The sequence below is a fragment of the Haematobia irritans genome, chromosome 2 (genome assembly GCF_050003625.1).
Source record: "Haematobia irritans isolate KBUSLIRL chromosome 2, ASM5000362v1, whole genome shotgun sequence".
NCBI classification, from domain to species: Eukaryota; Metazoa; Arthropoda; class Insecta; order Diptera; family Muscidae; genus Haematobia; species Haematobia irritans.
In genome coordinates, this window is record NC_134398.1 from 60,937,217 (window position 1) to 60,961,399 (window position 24,183).

Genomic DNA, 24,183 nt, shown 5'->3' on the forward strand with positions numbered 1-24,183 from the left:
AGTTTTTGCAAATTCGCCTATCAGGCAGCGACCCGTTATAGCAGATATCAGGAGTGCTATCTGACGCCTTGAGAACAATAGCATATCTAGTGTGCGGTTTAAGTTTAAATGGGGCCATATTTGCTTGGTGTCGTTACAACCCTTGCAATTGCCCCATCGAATATTGGCCATCATAACAGCCTTCTCACGCAGTAAGAGCTTGCAGGTGACCAGAGGCATACCAACAGATTCTAGTTCCCCTGGAATATGTAAGGTAGTTCCTAGCCTTGCTAGCACATCTGCTTCGCAGTTCCCCGGTATGTTCCTATGGCCAGGCACCCATATTAGGTGAATATTGTACTGCCATCTCGTTGAGAGATTTGCGGCAGTCTATGGCCGTTTTCGAGTTAAGGAACACAGAGTCCAAGGATTTTATTGCAGGTTGACTGTCTGAGTATATATTAATGCCAATATTTGTTGGAACATTACTTCTCAGCCAATTCACCACCTCTCTTATTGCCAATATTTCAGTCTGAAAAACACTACAGTGATTAGGTAATCTTTTCGCTATTCGAATTTCCAGATATTTAGAATATACTCAGAACCCCACTTGTCCATTCAATTTGGAGCCATCAGTAGAGAAATCTATATATCTTTTATTCCCCGGGGTCTGTGTACACCACGCCTCACTGTTGGGAATTAGAGTTTCAAGCTTTTTTTCGAAAAGTGGTTTTGCCAGGGTGTAATCCACCACGTTAGGCACATCTGGTATTACTTTGAGGACCGAACTATGACCGTGCATTTTTTCCGACCACAGCGATAGCTCGCGCAACCGCACATCCGTTGTTGCAGCTGACTGTTTGGTCAAAATGTCTAAAGGCAATAGATGTAGCATGACATTAAGGGAGTCTGTTCCTGTCTTACTAAATGCGGCTGAGATACATAAGCTCGCCATACGCTGAACTTTATCTAAACAAGTCGGTTTCTGAAGTGCCGGCCACCAGACTACAACACCATATAGCATTATAGGTCTAATTACTGCCGTATATAGCCAATGCACAATTTTGGTCCCCACTATTTTCCTATTGCCTTTTTGCACGAGTACAAAGCTACCGTTGCTTTTCTCGCCCTCTCTTCAATATTAAGCCTAAAATTCAGCTTCCTGTCCAAAATAACGCCAAGGTATTTTGCACACTCACCAAAGGGAATTTCAGTACCCCTAAGGAAATGGGCGTAACCGAGGGAGTTTTGCGATCTTTGCAGTACATGACTAGTTCTGTCTTTGCTGGATTTACACCAAGACCATTATCTTTCGCCCATTTCTCAGTCATCCGGAGAGCTCTCTGTATAATATCTCTGATTGTGGATGGGAATTTTCCCCTGACTGCTAGCGCCACATCATCTGCGTATGCCACCACTTGTATCCTTTCTTTTTCTAGGGAAACCAGAAGGTTGTTTATAGCAACATTCCAAAGAAGAGGTGATAGAACTCATCCTTAGGGAGTGCCTCTGTTCACATACCTGTTAGCCTGATATCAATACAGCCTGGTTCTTCGTCCAAGTCAAGTACTTTACCTATTATTACAATTTTAATGCGAGTTTATTGGACATGAAGATTAAGGAATTAGTATTATAAAGATATAGAAAAGAAAGTGCCAGATACCACTCTACACAAGCGAACGTAATTTTAGACAAACGAATTTCACCTTTCTAATAAAGTATTTTCTTTTAGCCCAAAACTTATCATATGCAATACAACGATTGTATTTAGTCTGCTTTATTTGATTTTAAAGAACATTTTTTTAGCATCAAAAGAAATCTTTGCTTGTCTAAAATTTCGTTCTTCAGAAAAGAAAACTCTTCTTACAGTGTAGACATATGTTTCATTGCTGGCTAATTCCAATTTCGGTGGACTTTAGTGTACATCTGACGGGGTAAGATTGAGTATGGACCAATTATCTCATGGTAGTTAGTATGATATCATGATATCTTACACCAAATTTCAACCAGAGCAGATGAAATTTGTTCCTCCATGAGGGTCAAAAAGATAAATGTGGAAACCTGTTTATTTAGGAAATACATATAAATATGGACCAACATGTTCCTCCAGAAGGCTCATGAGTTAAATCTGGAGATCGGTTCATATGAGGGCTATACTTAAAAGTGGAAGTATATGGCCTATTTGCAATACTATTCCATATCAATAAGCCTACGTAAGCCAAGCTTTGTGTAATTATACCCACACTGTGGAACAGGGTATTATAAGTTAGTGCATATGTTTGCAACACCCAGAAGGAGACGAGATAGACACATGGTGTCTTTGACAAAAATGCTCAGGTTGGGCTCTTGAGTCGATATAGCGATGTCCGTCTGTCCGTCTGTCCGTGAACACATTTTTGTAATCAAAGTCTAGGTCGCAGTTTTAGTCCAATCGAATTTGGCACAAGTATGTGTTTTGGCTCAGAATAGATCCCTATTGATTTTGGAAGAAATCGGTTCAGATTTAGATATAGCTCCCATATATATATATATCTCGCCCGATATGGACTTATATGGCCCCAGAAGCCAGAGTTTTACCCTAATTTGCTTAAAATTTTGCACAAGAAGAACAATTAGTACTATAATCAAGTGTGTCAAATTTTATTGAAATCGGTTCAGATTTAGATATAGCTCCCATATATATCTTTCGCCCGATATGGACTAATACGGTCCCAGAAGCCAGAGTTTTACCCCAATTTGGTTGAAATTTTGCACAGGGAGTAGAATTAGCATTGTAGCTATGCGTGCCAAATTTGGTTGAAATCGGTTAAGATTTAGATATATCTCCCATATATAGCTTTCGCCCGATTTTCAACCATATGACCACAGACGCCAATTTTTAACTCCGATTTAGTTGAAATTTTGCACAGGGAGTAGAATAAGCATTGTAGCTATGCGTGCCAAATTTGGTTGAAATCGGGTCAGATTAAGATATAGCTCCCATATATAGCTTTCGCCCGATTTACACTCATACGACCACAGAGGCCAATTTTTTGCTCCGATTTAGTTGAAATTTTGCACAGGGAGTAGAATTAGCATTGTTGCTATGCGTGCCAAATTTGGTTGAAATCGGTTCAGATTAAGATATAGCTCCCATATATAGCTTTCGCCCGATTTACACTCATACGACCACAGAGGCCAATTTTTTGCTCCGATTTAGTTGAAATTTTGCACAGGGAGTAGAATTAGCATTGTAGCTATGCGTGCCAAATTTGGTTGACATCGGTTCAGATTTAGATATAGCTCCGATATATATGTTTTTCTGATTTCGACAAAAATGGTCAAAATACCAACATTTTCCTTGTAAAATCGCCACTGCTTAGTCGAAAAGTTGTAAAAATGACTCTATTTTTCCTAAACTTCTAATACATATATATCGAGCGATAAATCATAAATAATCTTTTTCGAAGTTTCCCTAAAATTGCTTCAGATTTAAACGTTTCCCATATTTTTTTTACTAACATTGTGTTCCACCCTAGTGCATTAGCCGACTTAAATTTTGAGTCTATAGATTTTGTAGAAGTCTATCAAATTCTGTCCAGATCGAGTGATATTTAAATGTATGTATTTGGGACAAACATTTATATATAGCCCCCAACATATTTGACGGATGTGATATGGTATCGAAAATTTAGATCTACAAAGTGGTGCAGGGTATAGTATTGTCGGCCCCGCCCGACTTTAGACTTTCCTTACTTGTTTTGTTCTGAATTTAGCGTGATTTCAACAGATCGACGGACATCGCTATATCGTTCCATAATTTCACCACGATTAAGAAGATATAATTTATGGGGTCTGAGACCCATATGTCGATAAGTTACAAACGATATGATAAAATAGAACAGCCTACATCCTATGGTAGAGGGTATAGTAAACAAAAAAGTAAATAAATAAATGGGTTTCTAAATTTATGAACCATGCAATGAAAAAAATCTTTCTGTTCCAAAGAGTTTTTATTCTAATATTTTGATAGTGATATTAAAGAAGCAAAAAATTTCACCTAGGGCATAAGACGTAATTTTCTTACTAAGAAATACAATTTAACTAATTACTTTTTCCGATTTTTTTCATTGTGTGGTATCCAATTTAGTATCAGTTTTACAGAATTTTCTTCTTCGTAAATAAACCTTTCATTATTCATCGATTTTTTTACCAGAGAAAATATAATTTACATTCGTATTTTAAGGACATGAAAACATTGTACTCATAGTGGAGTTAAGTTATGAAACGATTTTAATAATTTAACCTCGAAAATGTTAAGGCGCAAAGAGGACATAGTACCTATCTCTAGTACTGAAATCATTTTCATATAATTTTTTTCAAAAACACATTTTTGTTTTAATTTACATAATCCTCTTATTGCATTTCAACCCAACACTGAAAAAACTGCGAATACAACAGGAAGAAAATTTTTCGTTAATTTTAGGAATTTTTGGAAATTTTTAACTAAACAGTATTACATACGCTGACATCACGCCAATTCACAAAAATAAGTAAATATTTTTCGACAAATTCGACATAAGTATTTTTTTTTTCACTTGTTAAAGAAAGTTTTGTAGTTTGAAAGATAAGTTCCAAATTGCAACAAAATCAAATGAAATCTTTCTCCAACAAAATGAGAAAAGAAGCCTTATTCAGTTCAGATGAAACCTTTTCCATATATCATGTCCGATTTTTACACATTTTGTATATCATACCCTAAGATAATTCCATACACCATTCTCTGGGTGTATGGAATTATCTTAGGAATATAATCACATCAAACATATTTCAAGAGCAAAATGATATTTTTGCAAAATGATATTATTGAACTATAAATTTCTGGAAAATTATAGAAAGGAAAACTTCGAAAGCATCAACTAAAAAAAAGTAGAATTATATCGAAATTAGTACCGGCCTTAAAGTAAAATCATTTTGCTCAAAATCAATCTCTTCACATTAACTCATTTTAGCATATCCAATATAATATATAATTTAAAATGTCATTAGAATTATTAAGTTAACTATTTTGTAATTATAGCTTAATATTCCTATACAACGATTTGTTACATGCCAAAGCATTATTATTTCATTTTTTTTTGTTAAGAGACTTTACACGTTTACAATGCTAATCAAAGAGAATAAAAAAGCTATAAAATCGATAAAAAAATGTGTTATTGTAGTGTAGTGTTTTGGTGTTTTTGTGGACAACAATCGGGAATATTTCAAATTCTTGAGAGGATATTAAGTTAATGGTTTAATAACTCTGTTATAACTCCATTCGGCAAATAAAAAGCATCAGCGAAATTTGTAAAAGCTATGGTATATAAGAAATACTCGTATTTCTCGGAGAGTAATAAAAGAAAATGAGAAAGCTTTTCCTGTGAGTATGGAGAAATGTTATTTCTATTCAGCATTACGGCGAAGAGCTATCTTTTAAATTTTACCTTTAAGAAACGAGGTTGAAGAGAAGTGTAATGAAGGTCTTGTCTTCAACTTCAATGAGTATGCTATACACGTGGAGACTTTTGTTGTCTTAGGTTAAGTGAGTGTGGGTGCTTTGCTTCTAAATCTGAATTTTCTTGGGGTTGTTTATGCTACTACACATTTGTGTTGGCTTTCCCAGCTACCTTTAACACGAACACGAGGTTGTGCTTTGTTGTTGTCATTCAATTGAGAAAGAGAGTGAGAAAGAGAGAATCTCTGTTGAATTTACTCAATTGCGTGAGTGTTCAGCCCCCGCTCGTTATACGGCGAAACAATAACAAACCCGATGTCCTTTGCGACAACAAAACTTTTGCCCAAAAAATTCAGTTTTAGCTCATCCGTCGGAGTGTTATGTATATTAAATAATGACGGTTGATTGTATGGTGTGCGTAGCAGTGTTGCCAACTTCTTGTTTACGGTTTTGAATAGCTAAACAACAGTTAATAAATAGCATCGATGAGAAAAAAAAATCTGTGGCAAAGTAAATGCAATAATGAAAATTTAAGAAAATATTATAAAGTCCTCACACTTGAGCAGAAAAATATGTGAATCACAAGAATTCTAATAAAGTGTATAAAATAAAATCGCAATAACAGAAAAACACCAAAACAAAAAAAAATTAAACTCCGTTTATCAGTGTTACAACTTTCTTTCGTGTTTCTCCTCGTTAACATAACATTGAATAATCGTGCTTACGCGTGTTCTTGGCGATTGCCTAGTTTTCTTTTCGGTCTTGTTATTGTTATTACAACATTGTCAGTTTTGTTGTTGTTGTTCAGGTTCGCTAGACCCGTGCGGAATTGTTTTGTGTAAGTCGTTTAGAATTTCGTGTGATTTTTCGTCTTCTGGTAAATGTTTGGTATTTGTCATGCCGGACAGGCATTGGCAAAAGAGAAATGCGTTTGGTGTTTTGAGTTTTCGTTGAAACAATCGATACCTAAAAAAATTAATAAACAACAGTTTAAAAGAAAGATCATAAGGACATTGTAATACCCATGATATCTTTAAAATAAAAGGATGTTATACGAGTGGTTTTCATTGGTCCAAATTCAATTCAGCTGTAGTTGAATAGACTAAATGATTGATTTATTTTTATTATGGCAATGTAGTGCAATTTATTATATTTCAATGTATGGATCGTATATACGATTATCAAGCAAATCTATAAATCTAAACGTTTCAAGCCATTAGTGACGATACAAAAAGCAAAATGAAAAAATTATAACAAAAAAAAAAAATCACTATATATACAAACACAAATTTGATGTGGCCCCAATTACCAATTAACATTAATAAATGCCGCATTTCATGATTACCATATAAAAACACATATCCTACCAAAAATACCAAATACCATACTAATTTTGACAAAGGTGATTATGAAAAATTAAAGTTGAAGTTAAAAAAAATGTGGTTTGTCTACAAGATAGTAAATATCATTGTTAATGTTGTATCATAAATAATATTGTGCAAATATACGTGTGAAAAATTATCTTTAATCAAACATATCAATTTTCCATATCGTCTTAAATTCATGTTGAAGTGTAAACTTAACTTGAAAGGAATATCCATTCCGGAACTTTAAAATAAAGTGAGTATATTAAAATTATATAAACTCATTTCCATCCCCATATACTTAACTTCATTAAGATATGATATTTTTTTTTGTGATTTTCCATTCAACTCTCTTTGAAAATTTTTGTTTTTTAATGTGTCTATTCAAAATAATACTGTGACTTTGAAACAATTTTTTTGTTTGCCAAATAACTTTTGTTTTATGAAACAGTTGGCTTTTATAGAAATTATGTGCGACAAATTGTCTCTGGTTTTTATTAAATAATAAGGATAATGGGATTTTGATTAGTCTGTGTGTCTGTTTAAAACCATATTACAGAAGTTTGTTTTAGTGACACTATTCGACAAATTAAAATACTCATAAAGAGTTTAGATTTTTTCTATACTGACATGCTTTTATGGCAGTTAATAGGAGACTACAATAATAAAAGAAATAAATAAATAATAATAATGATAAAAAAATGTTTTCATTGAATTTGAGAAATATTTATTTGAAAGAATGAGGCAATAAATCAAAAGAAAAAACAATCAAATGACCTGCATAGAAATAAGTGAACTGTCTCACGGGAAAATGAACTACCTCGGGCGAAATTGTTTTAAATTATATTTTATTTTTTGAGATTTCCATCATGCACTTTTAAAATAACGAGAATTTGATAAGATTTTTGAAATTTTAACTACATAAAGATTTTTTTTCTGCTTCAATCACAAAATTAATTGATTCTATTAATTTTTTAACTGAAATGTCTTCAATCACGAAATTAATAGTATCGATAACAGTTTTAGTTGGGTATCAAAAAACATTTTATTTAAAAATTTATTGATTTCATTAGCAAATTTCAATAAATTTTTAATTGATTTTGTTGCAATCACAAAATTAATTGATCCTATTAATTTTTTATTTGAAATGTCTTCAATCACGAAAATAATAGTATCAATAACAGTTTTAGTTGGGTATCAAAAAACATTTTATTTAAAAATTTATTGATTTCATTAGCAAATTTCAATTAAATTTTTAATTGATTTTGTTGCAAAATTCAATTACTTCTTTAATTAAAAAACGTTTAATCACTATACTATATTTCAATTACATTCTGTTACTATTTTTAATCACTTTTTAGTTTGATTAAAAAATTGATTGTTACTAATAAATTTTTAATTAAAAATTAAAAAAAAAATCATAATTGACTTAGTCTTCCGAGTTTGATTTAAAAGTTAATTGTATAAATTAATTAATTTAATTGAAAATTTAAAAAATTCTATCATGGACTAAATTGGATTTAAGTTTCTAGTTTGAATAAAAGGTTAGTAGTATTAATTAATATTTTAATTGAAAAAGTATTTAACTTCAATCAACTTTTTAATTGCGAATATTTGGGTGATATTTTTTTCTGTGTATCCTTTGCGAAATACTTCCTTCTCATAAAAGCCAAAATTAAAATCTTTGACGCTAAAAGATATTATATATGGTAGTTCATTCGTACAATTTTTCAGAAGTGTACAAAAAGTTATTTCTACTTTTGAACTTATTCACAGAAATTTATACCCACATTTAGTCCTTTAACATTTTGAGGCATACATGGAATAAAGAAACAAAAAAAAAAAAAAAAAACATTAAAAATAAGCTAAAACGATTTTTTTGCAGTAAATATAATTGATTCTTACAATTTTTGAGAAATGTCCGAAACATTTCTTCTGCTTAATCTGCATCCCTTATGTTGAAAATTTTTGTACAGTCATTGAAATTTATACACATATTTATTTTTTAAAATTTTTGATTTATACATTTAACAAAGAAAATTTCATTAGGCTGGCGAAATATTCTTTAAAAAACTTTACAAATAAACTAAAACGAATTATTTTTAGCAATAAACATGGGTTATTTTTTATTTTAGTTTAGGGACTTTTCTGTGTAATTCATTTATTTAATTGGTTTATATTTTGATCAACTCTGCAGACAAGTCTTATAGGGGACTAACAAATTGAAGCGTTTTATATTTATTTGTATGAAAAAAAAAGAAAGTCTGAATGAAAACGAATGAAATGAAAAAAAAAATCAATTGATGAAGATGATTATCATTTCTCTTAATGAACCAATAAAACAAGAGAAAATTTAACTAAAAAAAAAAATATTTTTTTTCTGTATACTAAAATAATGTGTTCCCTGTGTAAACAAAATTAAAAATCATATAAAGCAAAGGTAACAGGTCTTTTGAAAAGACTCTGGTCTAGAAGTAACATACTACATTAATTGAAATTTGGCATGTTGAGTGAAACATCCTGCATATGCTATATTTTCTTTTCCTTTTGTCTTAATAATTATAATCATTTAATAATTATTTTTGTAATTAATTTTTATAATTATGTTTGTTTATTGTTTCCTTTTAAATTATAATATTTCCTCTTAATTCTTTAATTGTATTTTTAGATTTCTGTTTCGATTTTCTTTATTTATTTGAACCTAGCGTAACTTGTCATTAAATTACTAAGAGGAAATACTTTTTAACCAAAATTCCTGTACAGTAAATATAAGTCGTAAGTCTTGCTGTGCAGGATAAATAAATAAATAAATAAACAAACAAATAAATAAACAAATAAATAAATAAATAAATAAAAATAAAATAATAATACAAATGTGTGATGGCGAGAAGATTTTTTTTCCTATTAGAAGTACATGAACCGCTGCCTCCATGGCCATTTGCATTGCAGCACGGTGGCTCCCTTTAGTGGCAAATTTGAAACTTTTTTCAACCGATGATACTTTTGTGCCACATATGTGTTTTGCTGCTAAATGTGATACATTTTAAATTTTTATGCCAACTTTTCGTCATACTGTGCCACTTTTTAATAATACTTATTTATACTGTATGTACATTGTGACACCAAATGCCGTTAAGACTACGGATATGATCGGAGTCTTAACAAAAAATACAGTTTAACATTCGTATAGTATATATTTGTGAACAATTTCCCATTTATGTCATAATGTTCTCAATGGACAAGTGTTCATACTAAAAGAATGGAAAGGAAATTTTCTATAGTAAATAAACCGGGTTAATATTAAATTGCAACGAATGGTTTTGAATGAATTTGAGATATAATGATTGTGATGTTTGTGAGGATCTAAATTGAACAAAAATTATTCCTCGATTCCACATAAAATACTCATGTAAATGCGTTTAATTGCTACTATCTCTTTATGAAAAATTGTGTCATTTTGAGATTGAACTGTAGTAATATTGACCATGATTTAGCCCTTAAGATTTTTTTCAACTTGTCTAGTTTATAATAAACCCGATAATAAAAATTGGTTAACAGTCACTTTAAAATGTCGACGACTAAACTATTTTTAAATAAATCATTCCACAGTACAGAGAAATTAAATAATTAAAGGAACAACAAACCGTTTTACTATTATGAAAAATTTCATACATTAAAATTAAACTTTCTTTAAGCAAAAGTACTTTATTATAAAAACTTATGATGAACGTTCTTAATACAATGTTTTTTGTGAATAAAAATTATGACCACGTGGAACAGAGAGTAGTTCATTTGAACCCGCTGTTTGGACATTTTGACTTATGCTTTTTTTACTCATCGTAGGTAATTTTTTCACATATCTTGCTGGAAAAAATGGAAACAATAATGAAAATTGTTAAAAATTAACACCATGTAGTGAAATATAATTTTTAGTTCTTAATTTTAGCTTATAACTTACCATATTTGGGGCATTTTATCAAATGGTGTAAGGAATTCAACTTTTCTTTGGAAAACATATCTCATAAAATTTGTACCTTAAACAATTAGAGAAATAATTAAGTATTCTAAATAAACTCATAAAACTGTGTTGTTATCGATGTGAAGGATATAATAAAATAAATATTCTAGTTGAAAGAAAGCTAAAGTTTTAATATAAAACTTACCAATTCTCTATTAAATTGTACGCTGAGGGGAAATATAAAAAGTTGTACAAATTTATTTGGGTTACTCTGAAATTAAGTATTTATTTTTTACATTAAATAAAATTATTAAATAGGTTTTCAAAAAATCTAATGAAAAAAATAATAATATGCATAAAAAAGAAAATATTCTTGATAACCCTAGACAGTCATCATTCGTCAAAATGACGACACGTAATTTCATTTTCGATTTAAAATGCATTTTAGTCTATTGGGAAATGTTAAATTTAAGTTATACTAATTCGACCGTTTTATGAATTTTTGTTTTATACTACTTAAAACCAAATTGAATAAGAAAATAAATTCAAGTTTGGTTCACTTTTTCCCTCACGATGAAAATTATAGCGTCTTGAAATCAGCCGTAGTCAAAATGACGAAGGATGACGTTAATGTACAAAAAATAAGGATCACCGTCCAGGGTTAAAAGAAAGTTAAAGAATCTTTACCAATTCACTATTCAATTACAGGCAAAGGAGTACTAAAAATTTGTCCAATTTTTAAGGGGTTATTCTGAAATTAAATATTTGTTTTTACATTAAAAATATTACATTGGTTTCCAAAAAATTCGATTAAAGAAATACTAAAATAAGGTATTAAAAAGCTGTAATTTTGATGATAAAAAGGTCACAAAAACGTTAATATTCTAGTTGAAATAAAGCCAATTTTTAAAAGGAAACTTACCAATTCTCTATTTTTTAAATTTGTTCGAATCCATCTGGAGTTGCTCTGAAATTAAATATTGTTTTTACAACAAAGAAAACCAATAAACTGGTTTCCAAAAAAAAAAAAATAATTAACAAATAATAATAGACATAAAAAATATTCTTTTTAAAAGAAAGTCATATTAAAAAAATACTTACCAATTTATGAATAAACTATACGCTGAGATATAACAACAATTTTCCAAATTCATCTGGAATTGAATACTAATTTTTTACATAGAATAATAAAAATTTCAATACACCTTCAATTCCAACATATTTTACTAAATATTCTTAATAACTTTTTTCTAAACTACCGATAAAATATTAATAACTTTCATTTAAAAGGTTTAATAAACAAACACCAATATATGTCTCAAAAATCCAAAATATTCCATGCCTTTATATTCCCTTGTTGCATACCTACTTAAAAGATGCAACAGTCCATGCCAACGCCAAATATACAACTGAAGCATGCCAAACAAAACCAAGCAAAGCCAAAACATTCCTACAACAACAAAAACACATGTGCCTTTATTGAAAACAACACCTCATTCAGCCAAATAAACCATCCACGAATAACAAACACACACACAAACCACTAAATGAACAAAAATAAAACAACCCCACGCTCATGTATACACAACAAAACTCAAGTAACATCATCTTTACATTAATCACATTCCACTATGCCGATAAAGATCTCTGTACTATGCATTAGTTCATCGCATCTGCTGACAATTTACTCTAAGAATAATATTAGTAAAGGCACACTAGTTTATGAACGATGAAGCGTTTAACTTAAAATTTGCAAAATTTTCATGAAATGTTATCTACCATTTTTGACGAAAATGTCTATAAATTTAATTACATGTGAACTAAAAATATTTCATTGGGTAATTTTTTACCAACAATTATTAACTATAGGAATTGTCAGTAAGAAATTGCTATCCACTTTCAAGTTCATTTTTCGTAAAAAAATATTTTCTCATACAAAAAAATCTTATAGTAAATTGCACTTATTATTTAGAAAATACTTTACATTTCACAAGTAGTTTTATAGCATGACAGACGAATTTTCAACTACCAGTTAAGAAATTTTTTAAGGAAATTTCCATCGTATTTTGTAGGCCATGAACTAAACGATTGCTACTTAGAATTTGTAAAATTTCCTTTCGAGTAGTTAATTTTCGTTGAAGATACGAAAAATGAACTAAAATTCTCGAAAATTCTTGTAATAAATTATTGTAAAAATCTTCTTAAATTTACGAGACACTTTTTTTCTGTGCAGTTACGACCGAGCACCAACATTTTATTTTTGTTATAGTGGTTCAATGGTGAGAGGAGTCTCAGTAACGACATCTCTTAGTTTTATAGTCGTTATAAAAATTAAGTCCCTTGTCATCGAGCTAAAAAGTATCGGGCAGCACTTATGGAAAAGAGGGAAATTTATCATCTGTACTGGACTTTTCTATACAAAATTTAACCAATAATCACGAAGAAGCATGTTTTTCTAGAAAAAAAAGTGGAAATTCACTTCATATTTATTTGTGTATATAATTTAGTATAGGAAACACACAGAAAAAAATTAGTTTTGTCACACAGAAAAAAAAAAATAAGATTTGTCTTCAATCACAAAATTAATTGATCTAATTTATTTTTAAATAAAACTTCTTCAATCATAGAAACGATAATATCTATCATCATAGTCAATTAAAATATAAATTGGTATTAATTTTGTGATTGATTTTCATTTCAAAAAATTTTTCAATCAATTAAATTTTTAATTGATTATATTTTTTAAAGTTCAATTAAAATTTTAATTGGAACAATTTTTGCAATATTTTGTCTGTGCACGCATATATGTAATTGCGAAACAATTTGATTTAGAAACCATACAAAAGCATCGTTCTACGTTATTTTCTTTATGTTCACAATATCTAATTGCAAGTTGGGAAACATTAGAGCTTAAGTAATTTCAACAATTCGTAATTCTCATTATTGTTGTTTTTGATTTCAGCTTAAAACTATACATTGACTAAACAACAAGTGTAGCTTAACCAACATAGGAAAAGTATGATTGTCAAATTTATTTGGGCAAAGCATTATAGACTGCAAGATGGTTGGATGTACAGCTGTTTCGGAATTACCACATTCCTCATCAGCATCCTCTATTTGCAGCAAAACTATCAATGAGAAATGTGGTAATTCCGAAACAGCTGTACATGCAACCATCTTGCAGTCTGTAGGCTTTGCCCTAATAAATTTGATAAGCATACTTTTCCTCTGTTGGTTAAGCTACACTTGTAGTTTAGTCAATGCATGGTTTTAAGCTGAAATCAAAAACAACAATAATGATTGAAGAGTAAACCAACAACAACAAACTAAAAATCATTTGTTCTTTCATCCAATATTAATATTTACTATTTTTTATTTTGTACACTTTTATTAACGCATTTGAAATAAAAAGTTCAACTTATCCTTAAAAAATCAAAAACGTGTGCCAAATAATAAATAAAGAACATTTTTGAGACTATTTTTTGGTGTGATGTTGGGAGCCACCGTGGTGCAATGGTTAGCATGCCCGCCTTGCATACACAAGGTTGCGGGTTCGATTCCTGCTTCGACCGAACACCAAAAAGTTTTTCAGCCGTGGATTATCCCACCTCAGTAATGCTGGTGACATTTCTGAGGGTTTCAAAGCTTCTCTAAGTGGTTTCACTGCAATGTGGAACGCCGTTCGGACTCGGCTATAAAAAGGAGGTCCCTTGTCATTGAGCTTAACATGGAATCGGGCAGCACTCAGTGATAAGAGAGAAGTTCACCAATGTGGTATCACAATGGACTGAATAGTCTAAGTGAGCCTGATACATCGGGCTGCCACCTAACCTAACCTTGGTGTGATGTTAAAGTCGTGCTTTAGAAAAAGTTTTTAAATAACAGATTAATTTTGTAACATTTTGCTTACCTGCATTTTACACCTATTTATGCTATGTAAAGATTTCGTGAATAACAGAAAAAATATAAGATTAATGGAATTGTAGGTTCTTCAAATACATTGATGATTCAATTTGTAAGAAGATAATTCCTATATGTTTTCTCCATTAGAAATTAGCATATAGGGCCCAAAATTGATTTATCTATCCCAACCAGATCTATACTAAATGCTGTGGAAAAGTTCATTCGTCCGAACGGGCGTGCAATATATATTACACTTTTTCTTCTTCTTATGTCTATTCTTGTATTTCACTTATCTCCGAAAAATAATAGATATGCATTAACTACTGCCGTTGAAAAAGAACACTGAATATTTGACAATAACCAAATTTTCTCATTGCAAAAAAGTTGTAAATGCCATTTAAAATAGTCAGGATGTTATTTTATTAGATTTTTTATAAACGTTTATTTTATATGAAATTCATCTTAATAACATATTTTTAAAATACTTTAATAACATATTTCAAAAATATTTTAAGTGAAAAAAACTCTTAATGCTTCACCTTTCCTAGAAAATCGTCCACATTTTTTTGTTTATGTCTTTTCAGAATTTCTAAATTAAATTGAATATAAAACCAACGCAGACATTGGAATTGTAAAAAATATTTTAGAAGCCAATTTGTTTAGTTTTCTATGTTTTCTTTCGTTGTTGGTCATTTCCAAATAAATGTAAACGCCTCGTTTGGTACTATCATTTCGGTTAAATGTATTTATATGGTAGATGTGAGGCGGTCAATTCCAAATAGACGCCTTCTAAGGATTTTAGAATGAAATATTTCTTGGAATTACTGCGGATTCCTTGATAAATAAAGCACATCGCAGAAATTGCAGCGGGTGAACAAATCCTTTTTTTTCCGAATAAAAAAATTTTATTTTTACTTTTACTTATGGGTTACACTCTGAAGGTTTAATGAAAAAGACATTTAAAACGATTTATTTAATGGTTTAATGGTAATGGCGCTAAAAAAATATGTCTGTAATAAGACCACACTCGAAAATTTTTTTTTTTCTTGGATCCAAGATTTTGACCTTCCCTTTGGTATTGATTCCGAGTCGAAGATCCGGCATCTTCATACTAAAGAAAAATGTTAAACTTAAAAATGTTTTTCTTTACTTTAAGGAAAAATCGCCTTACATAAAAAACCTCCGACTTCAACGGAGGGACGAAAATTTCCAAAATTTATGTCCTATATATAATGAAAACATTTTTTAAACTACCTTTTAAGTAATTTTGTTTTTAAGTTTATGCCGCGAACAAATATGTTTTATTGTTTGCGTGTAGAACCTTTATATGGTCACTAGAAGCATTAGGTGGTCACAAATCCAGATATATTTTTTTATGTGTTATATGTCATTTAACTGATGGACTTATTGAAGTCGAAAATAGTTTTTCTTTAATACTTCGAGTTTTTGTCGTTGATTAGAATGGACGAAGAGTATGTAGTTACTGAGTTTGTGACAATTTAATTATTCATAAGTGGCTTTATATGAGCAGAAAAAAATGGGTAATTGAATAATTTTTCTCTAATTTTTTTTTTTAAATTGTTTTATTATATTTGAAGTTATAAGTATGTATGCGTTTATGCATTTGTTGAGGACACAATGTAAATTTGGAATGATTATTTATTGTTGAATGTGATTATTTATTGTGGAAAGAGTGTATACAAATAAAGTAATCCGTCGATTTACGTCGCCTCGGTTTACGTTGTGCCATTCGATTAACGTCGTCGATTTTTGCGGAAATGCCTTCCATAAATGAAATAAGTACTAACGATGACGATGACATCGAAATATTTATTTCTGAAATCCTTACCTAAAATTCGTCAAATTCTGATTGATATTGCAAATATAACGCAATTATCGATGTGGCGATGTTTTTTTATATGTATACAACGTAACGGTTTTTCATTTGTTTATGAACTTAATTTTGAAACCCTGCTATTTTTTAATAATGAATTGTTATTTGTTTGTTCATATGTTTGCTTTATGTATATATATTTATTTATTTTTTTATGAATGAAAGAGTGAATTACCTTTATTTTTAAGTTTGTTTTTATTATTTACGCGTACATACATACATAATTAAATGGACTTAGGCGTAAGTGTAAGCAATTTTTAAATCGGTTTACGTTTCGTTTAACGTCGTCAAATTCAGGAACCAATCACGATGTAAATCGAAGAATTACTGTAGTGGATGTTTGCTTGCGCGGAATTAGAATCGAAAATAAAGAAGGGTATAGATGAGTAATAAATTTCTAAATTATTTTTATTTTTTTTCTCTAATTACATCCTTTTCCCTCCAACGATAAAAATTTTTGATAAAGATTACAACATTTCAAATTAACATCATCTTAATTAGGAGAAGAACATGAGTTTAGTTTGACTAAAAATATATTTGCCATAATTCTCATGGCAATTGAACATGCTTTTCTTTTCTACTTACATCTATATGTAAACGATAAAAATGGTTTTATCGCTACAGAAAAACCAAAAAATTGTATGGTAGAAAAAAACAGATACGTCATTTATATTTTGCCGAATTTAATAAGGTTTAATCACATAGCATAAAAAATTTATATTTTACTTTACTTTGAATTATGATTCATATAAATAGGCGACAATAAAAAATACTTGTGGCAATGACAGGGTTAGGATAATTGTTGTAACCTTTAGAATATCAAACTAGATTACGTGTAGCAAAAGCATTAACAAATAGAATCTTCAGTTGACGGTAAGCCATTAATCGCAAGCCAAATATACTGCTAGAAGTAGGGACACAAGAGATTATAGTAATCAGTTTTTCACCTCAACTGCCATCAAATTTCCCAATATCTTCCAGACTTTCTGAAAAACGTATTGATATTCATCATGAAATATCTGGACAATTTCAAAATCTAAATATGTTATATTGGCAAATATCAGAGTGCTATGTACTTTTTAGTGCGCCCTCAACCATATATTATTAATTTTATTTGAATTAAAATTTTTAATTTAATTTAAAATTGTTATGGTGATTTCGATTCGAATAAAAGTTGCAACATTTTGAAAATTGATTGCATAATTTGAGATAAACTATCATAGGACCCCTCACGATATTATGAATTAACAATAATTTTGGAATGACACTATCATTTGGGCGAAAATATAATGACGGTAAAAGTAGTTTAACAATAAGGGAACATGTATTTTCCGAAACGAAATCGCCCAAAGAGAAAAACCCTAAGCTTCACTCTCCATATTATCAATATTTTAAAAAATTTAGTAAAGACTTCAAACAGTGAAACGATTCATTTATTTATGTTTGTTAAAATCGTTATTATACTAACAAAAAAATAATAAATTCATAAAAAAGAAAACCATGGCAGCTAAAGTAGGTTAGTAGAACGATACATTATATTCAATTTATTCAATTATTTTGAATGATATGGAAATATATTGTCGAACGATGATACAATAACGTTTTTTGTTCCAAGATATTTCTATATTCTCAATACACAGTATTTATCAATCAATGCGTAAATATACGCCTCAGAATACAGTACAATGTACAACTATCACACTTTTATTTATTCATTATTTTAAGTAATAACATGGTTAAAATTTATTGCATTCAAGTTTCCTTAAATTTATCTATTTTTGTCTATAAATAACAGTCAACTCCTCCGTCTCATGCAATTTAATGAAATATTTTGTACGATAACAAAAAAAAACTACGTACGATAGTGACAGGCCATGTGTATTTAATTTGGTCAATAAATCATTTGATAACATCGATTACATCACTATTGACGTTAGTGTATTTTACGTTATACGATATAAAATACTCTCCTCTCCCACAGCGTGGAGGCTAGTGTAGTGTAGAAATTACAATCTTGTCAGCGGTGGCGTATGAGTTTTCCACTGACACTGTTGAACATTGTTGTAACGTATACGCTTAGGGGATCCACGGAGGATTATTGTAAACGAAACGAAACATGACATAATCTACGACAAATCATCAAATGTCAATATTTGATATACGAATGAATTATAGGAGTATTATTACTCTTTGTGGGATAAGGAACTGTGTGTGTATGTGTGAGTTTACATGTATTATGATCCGTAAAGATTGATGGATGATAGAGACTGGAAGCATTTCTCTTATTTTAGGGGGAACCATGTTATTGTTATGTTTTGGTATTTTAAAGTAAAAAATTCGTTGATGAATCTTAAGAATTCTATGATATAGAAAATTTTGTCAAAATTTTATTTCTATAGAAAATTTTCTCCTTCTGGTCGTTTCAAATATATACACTTTCTTATAATACTCTGTACCTCAGTGTGGTGTTCACGTTTCACATTTGCGGACGAATGTAGTAGAGACAATATTCCTCTAAAAAATGTTGAGATCCTGTAATAAAAAGTAAAATATCCTCATTTTGGAATATGTTTATTTCTTCAATGACCGCTATATTCGTGAACTAAAATAAAGTTAAATCGGTTATAAAAAATATGTCTGGGGATGTAAATATTTTAAATATTATTTTTGTTTTTTATTCACAATAAAATTTAGAAATTTTAAACTCGTTGGAAAAACAGCGAAAACAAAAAAAAAAAAAATAGAGATAATCTCAAAAAAACTTATTGTGAAATGAAAGTAGTAGTAGTAATGGCTTTGAAGTTCAAAAATTTATTTTGTCGCGAATCTAAAATACAGGCTCCCTTTTAGCTGGCTGGTGTAATTTTTCAACGCTTTGAAAGTAGAGTTCATTTTATGCAGTTCACTCGAATGACTGACATCTTGATTTCGGAAGGAAATGAAGAAGCCACGACATACTGTAATTAATTATTATTAAACTCAATTTTTAGGTTAGGTTGGGTTAGATATAGTGGCAGCCCGATATTTCAGTCTCTCTTAGACTATTCAGTCCATATTGAAACCACAGTGGTGAACTTTTCTCTTATCACTGAGCGCTACCTGATTCTATGATTACCTCAATGACAAGTGACCTCATTTTTATGGCCGAGTTCGAACGGTGTTACACATTGCACTGAAACCACATAGAGAAGCATTGTTGGGATAATCCACCACTGAACAACTTTTTGCTGTTTGGTCAGAACTGGGTTTAAACCCACGAATCTGTGTAAGCAAGGCCGGCAGGCTAACCATTCTTTCTATTTCATGCCGTTTCAGTTTAAGATCATCAAATAAGTTTCTGAAGTTTTAAACGTAGTCGTCAGTAATAACTTTTATTTGAAATTTACTGAGTTCGCACTCTTTATAGTACACTCCAAAATGTCTAAACTTAGCGCAGTATTTCATAATGACTACTGGAGTATCCGGAGTCTCGTTAAAAAGGCTAGTTTTTTTTTTTTTTTTTTTTTTTTTTTTTTTTTTTTTTTAATTCAGTTTTGTTTTATCAACCCGTGGATTTCCTTTTTAAATTTTTTCATTTACTATAACAAAAAGTTTCTTCATTAAGAGTGCTTTATTTCATAATCGAATAATTTGGCAGATTTGTAATGGATAGAGCTAAGTGAAATTCATATGAATCTATCTCTGCATATTTAGAATCAATATTTATTTACGGGTTAATTGTTTTATATGTAGAGGATTTAAATAACATATTATATTCTATTTAATTGATAAGGCACTCAACATTCTGTTAAGTGATTCTCATAATGGTATCAAAATCATTTGTATGTATAAAATTTATTGTAATATTTTTATAAATTCACTTCCGCAAATTTTCAATATATTCATTTTTTCTTCTTTCTTGTAAGTTTATATATTGATAGGATTTTTGATATAAATACCAAAATTTAATTAAATATTGGTTCATTTGATTACAATGATAAAAACGATTAAATATCCTGAGGGAGATTCAGATTGGCTTCATTACTTTTTTGTTTTTTGTTTGTTTTGTTTTCCATATACAATTTGACATTTGATACACGACACGTTAAAATTTGTATGTAGTTTTTTAAATTAAATTCATAGGCATGTAAAATAAAGCAAAATGAATAACAAATTGTCTCTACTATTCCAACTATAATGTCATGCTTTTTAGGGTTTCACACTCTCAAAAAAAAAAAAAAAAAAAAAAACGTAAATAATTTTCAACTTGCAATAGTTATACATTTTAAATGAAAGCACCAGAAAATTAGATTATAGATATGAATTATTGCAGAAACGGGCTTAACTGCACTTAAATGGTATATCACCAAATGTCTTAATTTTGGAATATGTTACCGTGCCGACCTGGAAAACGTTAGCTTAAGCAGTCTGCTAATGTTTTTGGAACAATCTGGTTGGTTGAACAGAAGAAAATAATCGGGAAAGTTCAACGGTTAAAACTAGAAGTGCCCATATGTAATAGGTACTTTTAGTTAATGTGGTATCACAATGGACTGAATAGTCTAAGTGAGCCTGAATCTTAATCGGGCTGCCACTTTAACCTAACCTAACCTACCGTGCTTGGTATGAAAAAGATCTGGTTGTCTCAAAAATTTCACCTAACTATCAGCATAACCTTTCGAGAAACAATCCTGGTTGTGCGATAATTTCTTAAGCTACACCATTAGTATTATATCTTCTTTTTGTCTCCTGTTATTTCGCTTCAAAAAAGTATCGCACACGCAAAGAAATAAAGACGTTTGAAAAACGTGTATCGAAAACCTTGTTCGTTTGTTACTGTTTTTTAAATTTCTTCTTTTTTTGAAATTCAAACATTGAACACCAAAAAATTTTGCTACATAATTTTTATTTTTGCAATAAAAACAATACTCTTTATTCAAAAATCACAGTTCATTATTTCGTTTATAGCTAGCACTATTCTTTTCTGACTTTAAGATTTAAATAAGACACATTTATAAAGCCGAACACTATTTCGAAATCTTACATTATTGTGCTAAACTATCAATTTTTTTCACTGTTACTTTTCTTTAATAATTCATTTTAAAGAAAATAAACTTTTTAAATGTTGCTTTGGACAATTCCCCGCCAAGTTATAATAAAATTTGCTAAAAAATGTTATAATGTTGTTCTGTTTTTATTGATTTATTTGTGATTTTAGCGGCTAATAGTGGACGACTAAGGGGTAAATTTATTTTAAATTAAACTATACTGTGTTTATAAAAATAGCGGCTTCACAAAGTATTGGCCTACAAACTTTATCGTCCGCGATTTGATTCTTTGTCCAGACGAAAGATAAAATTTAAAAAAAATTATAAAATGGAATAGTTTTTTTCTATACTCTTTGTAGTATAGGAAAAGCCGATAAGAACTAAATAATCCTCGCGGAAGTTAAAAGAATGTGAGGAAAGGTGCAACTAGTCAGAAAATGTAAAAAATATATATATTATTTTAGTTAGTCCTGTAAAAAACAACATTTATGATAAAAAGAATATAATTTTCTTCCAAAGAAATTTCGTTGCGGCAAAAAGCTGCAATGTCAAGGACAAATTTTGAAATACGAATTTCTCCATAAAAGTCATATGTGTTTGAAGTTAGGCCACTTTTCATTTAAGGAAATAATCATTAAATTAACCGAAATATTGAATCTTTGAATTATAAATAAAAAATCTTCCAATATAGACTAAGACTTAGATTGAGGTTCTTGCCTCTTTGATTTACAGCCTGTTTCTGTATGTCGAACGAGCTCTATCGATCGACTGAAATGCACAGAAACAACTGCTTTTTCCTTATAAATTCAGCTGTTTGTCTCCATTTCAGTCGATCGATAGTGCTTGTTCGACATACATAAACAGGCTGTTGAAGTTATTATTTGTATACCCACCACCATAAAATGGTGACGGGGGTATAATAAGTTTGTCATTCCGTTTGTAACACATCGAAATATCGATTTCCGACTATATAAAGTATATATATTCTTGATCAGGGAGAAATTCTAAGACGATATAAGCATGTCCGTCTGTCTGTCTGTTGTAATCACGCTACAGCCTTCAATAATGGCGCTATCGTCCCGAAATTTGGCACAGATTCGTTTTTTGTTTGCAGGCAGGTCAAGTTCGAAGATGGGTTATATCGGTCCAAGTTTTGATATAGTCCCCATATAAACCGACCTCCCTATTAGAGGTCTTGGGCCTATAAAAACCGTAGTTTTTATCCGATTTGCTTGAAATTGGAAATCTAAAAGTATTTTGGAACCATAAAGAGGTGTGTCGAAAATGGTCCCTATCGGTCCATGTTTTGGTATAGCCCCCATATAGACCGATCTCCCGATTTTGCTTCTTGGGCGTCTAGAAACTATATTTACCATCCGATTTGCCTGAAATTGGAAATCTTTAGGTATTTTGGAACCATAAAGAGGTGTGTCGAAAATGGTCCGTATCGGTATATGTTTTGGTATAGCCCCCATATAGACCGATCTCCCGATTTTGCTTCTTGGGCGTCTAGAAACTATATTTACCATCCGATTTGCCTGAAATTGGAAATCTAGAAGTATTGTGGGACTATAAAGAGGTGTGTCGAAAATGGTCCGTATCGGTCCATGTTTTGGTATAGCCCCCATATAGGCCGGTCTCCCGATTTTGCTTCTTACGCGTCTAGAAACAGTATTTTCTATCCGATTTGTCTGAAATAGAAAATCTGGAGGTATTGTGGGACTATAAAGAGGTGTGTCAAAAATGGTCCGTATCGGTCCATGTTTTGGTATAGCCCCAATATACATCGATCTCCTGATTTTGCTTCTTACGCGTCTAGAAACAGTATTTTCTATCCGATTTGTATGAAATTTAACATCTAGAGGTATTTTGCGACCATAAAGAAGTGTGTCGAAAATGGTCTCTATCGGTCCTTGTTTTGGTATAGCCCCCATATAAACCAACCTCCCGATTTGGAGTCTTGGGCCTATATGTATGTATTTTTTATCCAATGTGCCTGAAATTGAAAATATAGAGGTATTTGAGGACCATAAAAAGGTATGTCGAAAATGGTGTCCATCGGTTCATGTTTGGTATTGCCCCCATATAGACTGACCTCCCGATTTTGCTTCTAGGTCTTCTAAAAACTATATTTACCATGCGATTTGCCTGAAATTGGAAATCTAGATGTATTTGAGGACCATAAAAAGGTGTGCCGAAAATGGTGCCCATCGGTCCATGTTTTGGTATAGCCCCAATATAGATCGATCTCCCGGCTTTATTTCTTGGGCTTCTAGAATCCGTAGTTTTTATACGATTTGCTTGAAATTAGTAATCTATAATGAAATTTTAGACAAACAAAATTTCCTTTTCTTATAAAGTATTTTCGTTTATTCAACGATTGTCTCTAAAATTTGTGTCAAAAAAAAAAAAAAACTTTGCTTGTCTAAAATTACGTTTCTCAAAAAAGAAAACACTTCTTTCATGGTCATGAAAATTGCTTGAAACTGAAAGTAGAATTTCCAGATTTAACTCATCGTATTTTTTTAAATAATGGCGGAAAAAATCTACAGATTTAAGATTTAAAATCAAGGCGTAATTTC

At 30.5% G+C, this 24,183-nt stretch overlaps 1 protein-coding gene across 1 annotated transcript in view; it reads left to right on the forward strand.

Moving 5' to 3' along the window:
• Positions 1-5,861: 5,861 nt before the first annotated feature.
• The window catches only part of side-II (sidestep II transmembrane protein), a 645,324-nt gene continuing 627,002 nt past the window's right edge, over positions 5,862-24,183 (forward strand). Inside the window, exon 1 of the mRNA XM_075294734.1 lies at positions 5,862-7,075. The gene's annotated coding sequence lies outside the window, so the exon portion shown is untranslated. The remainder of the gene's footprint in view (positions 7,076-24,183) is intronic.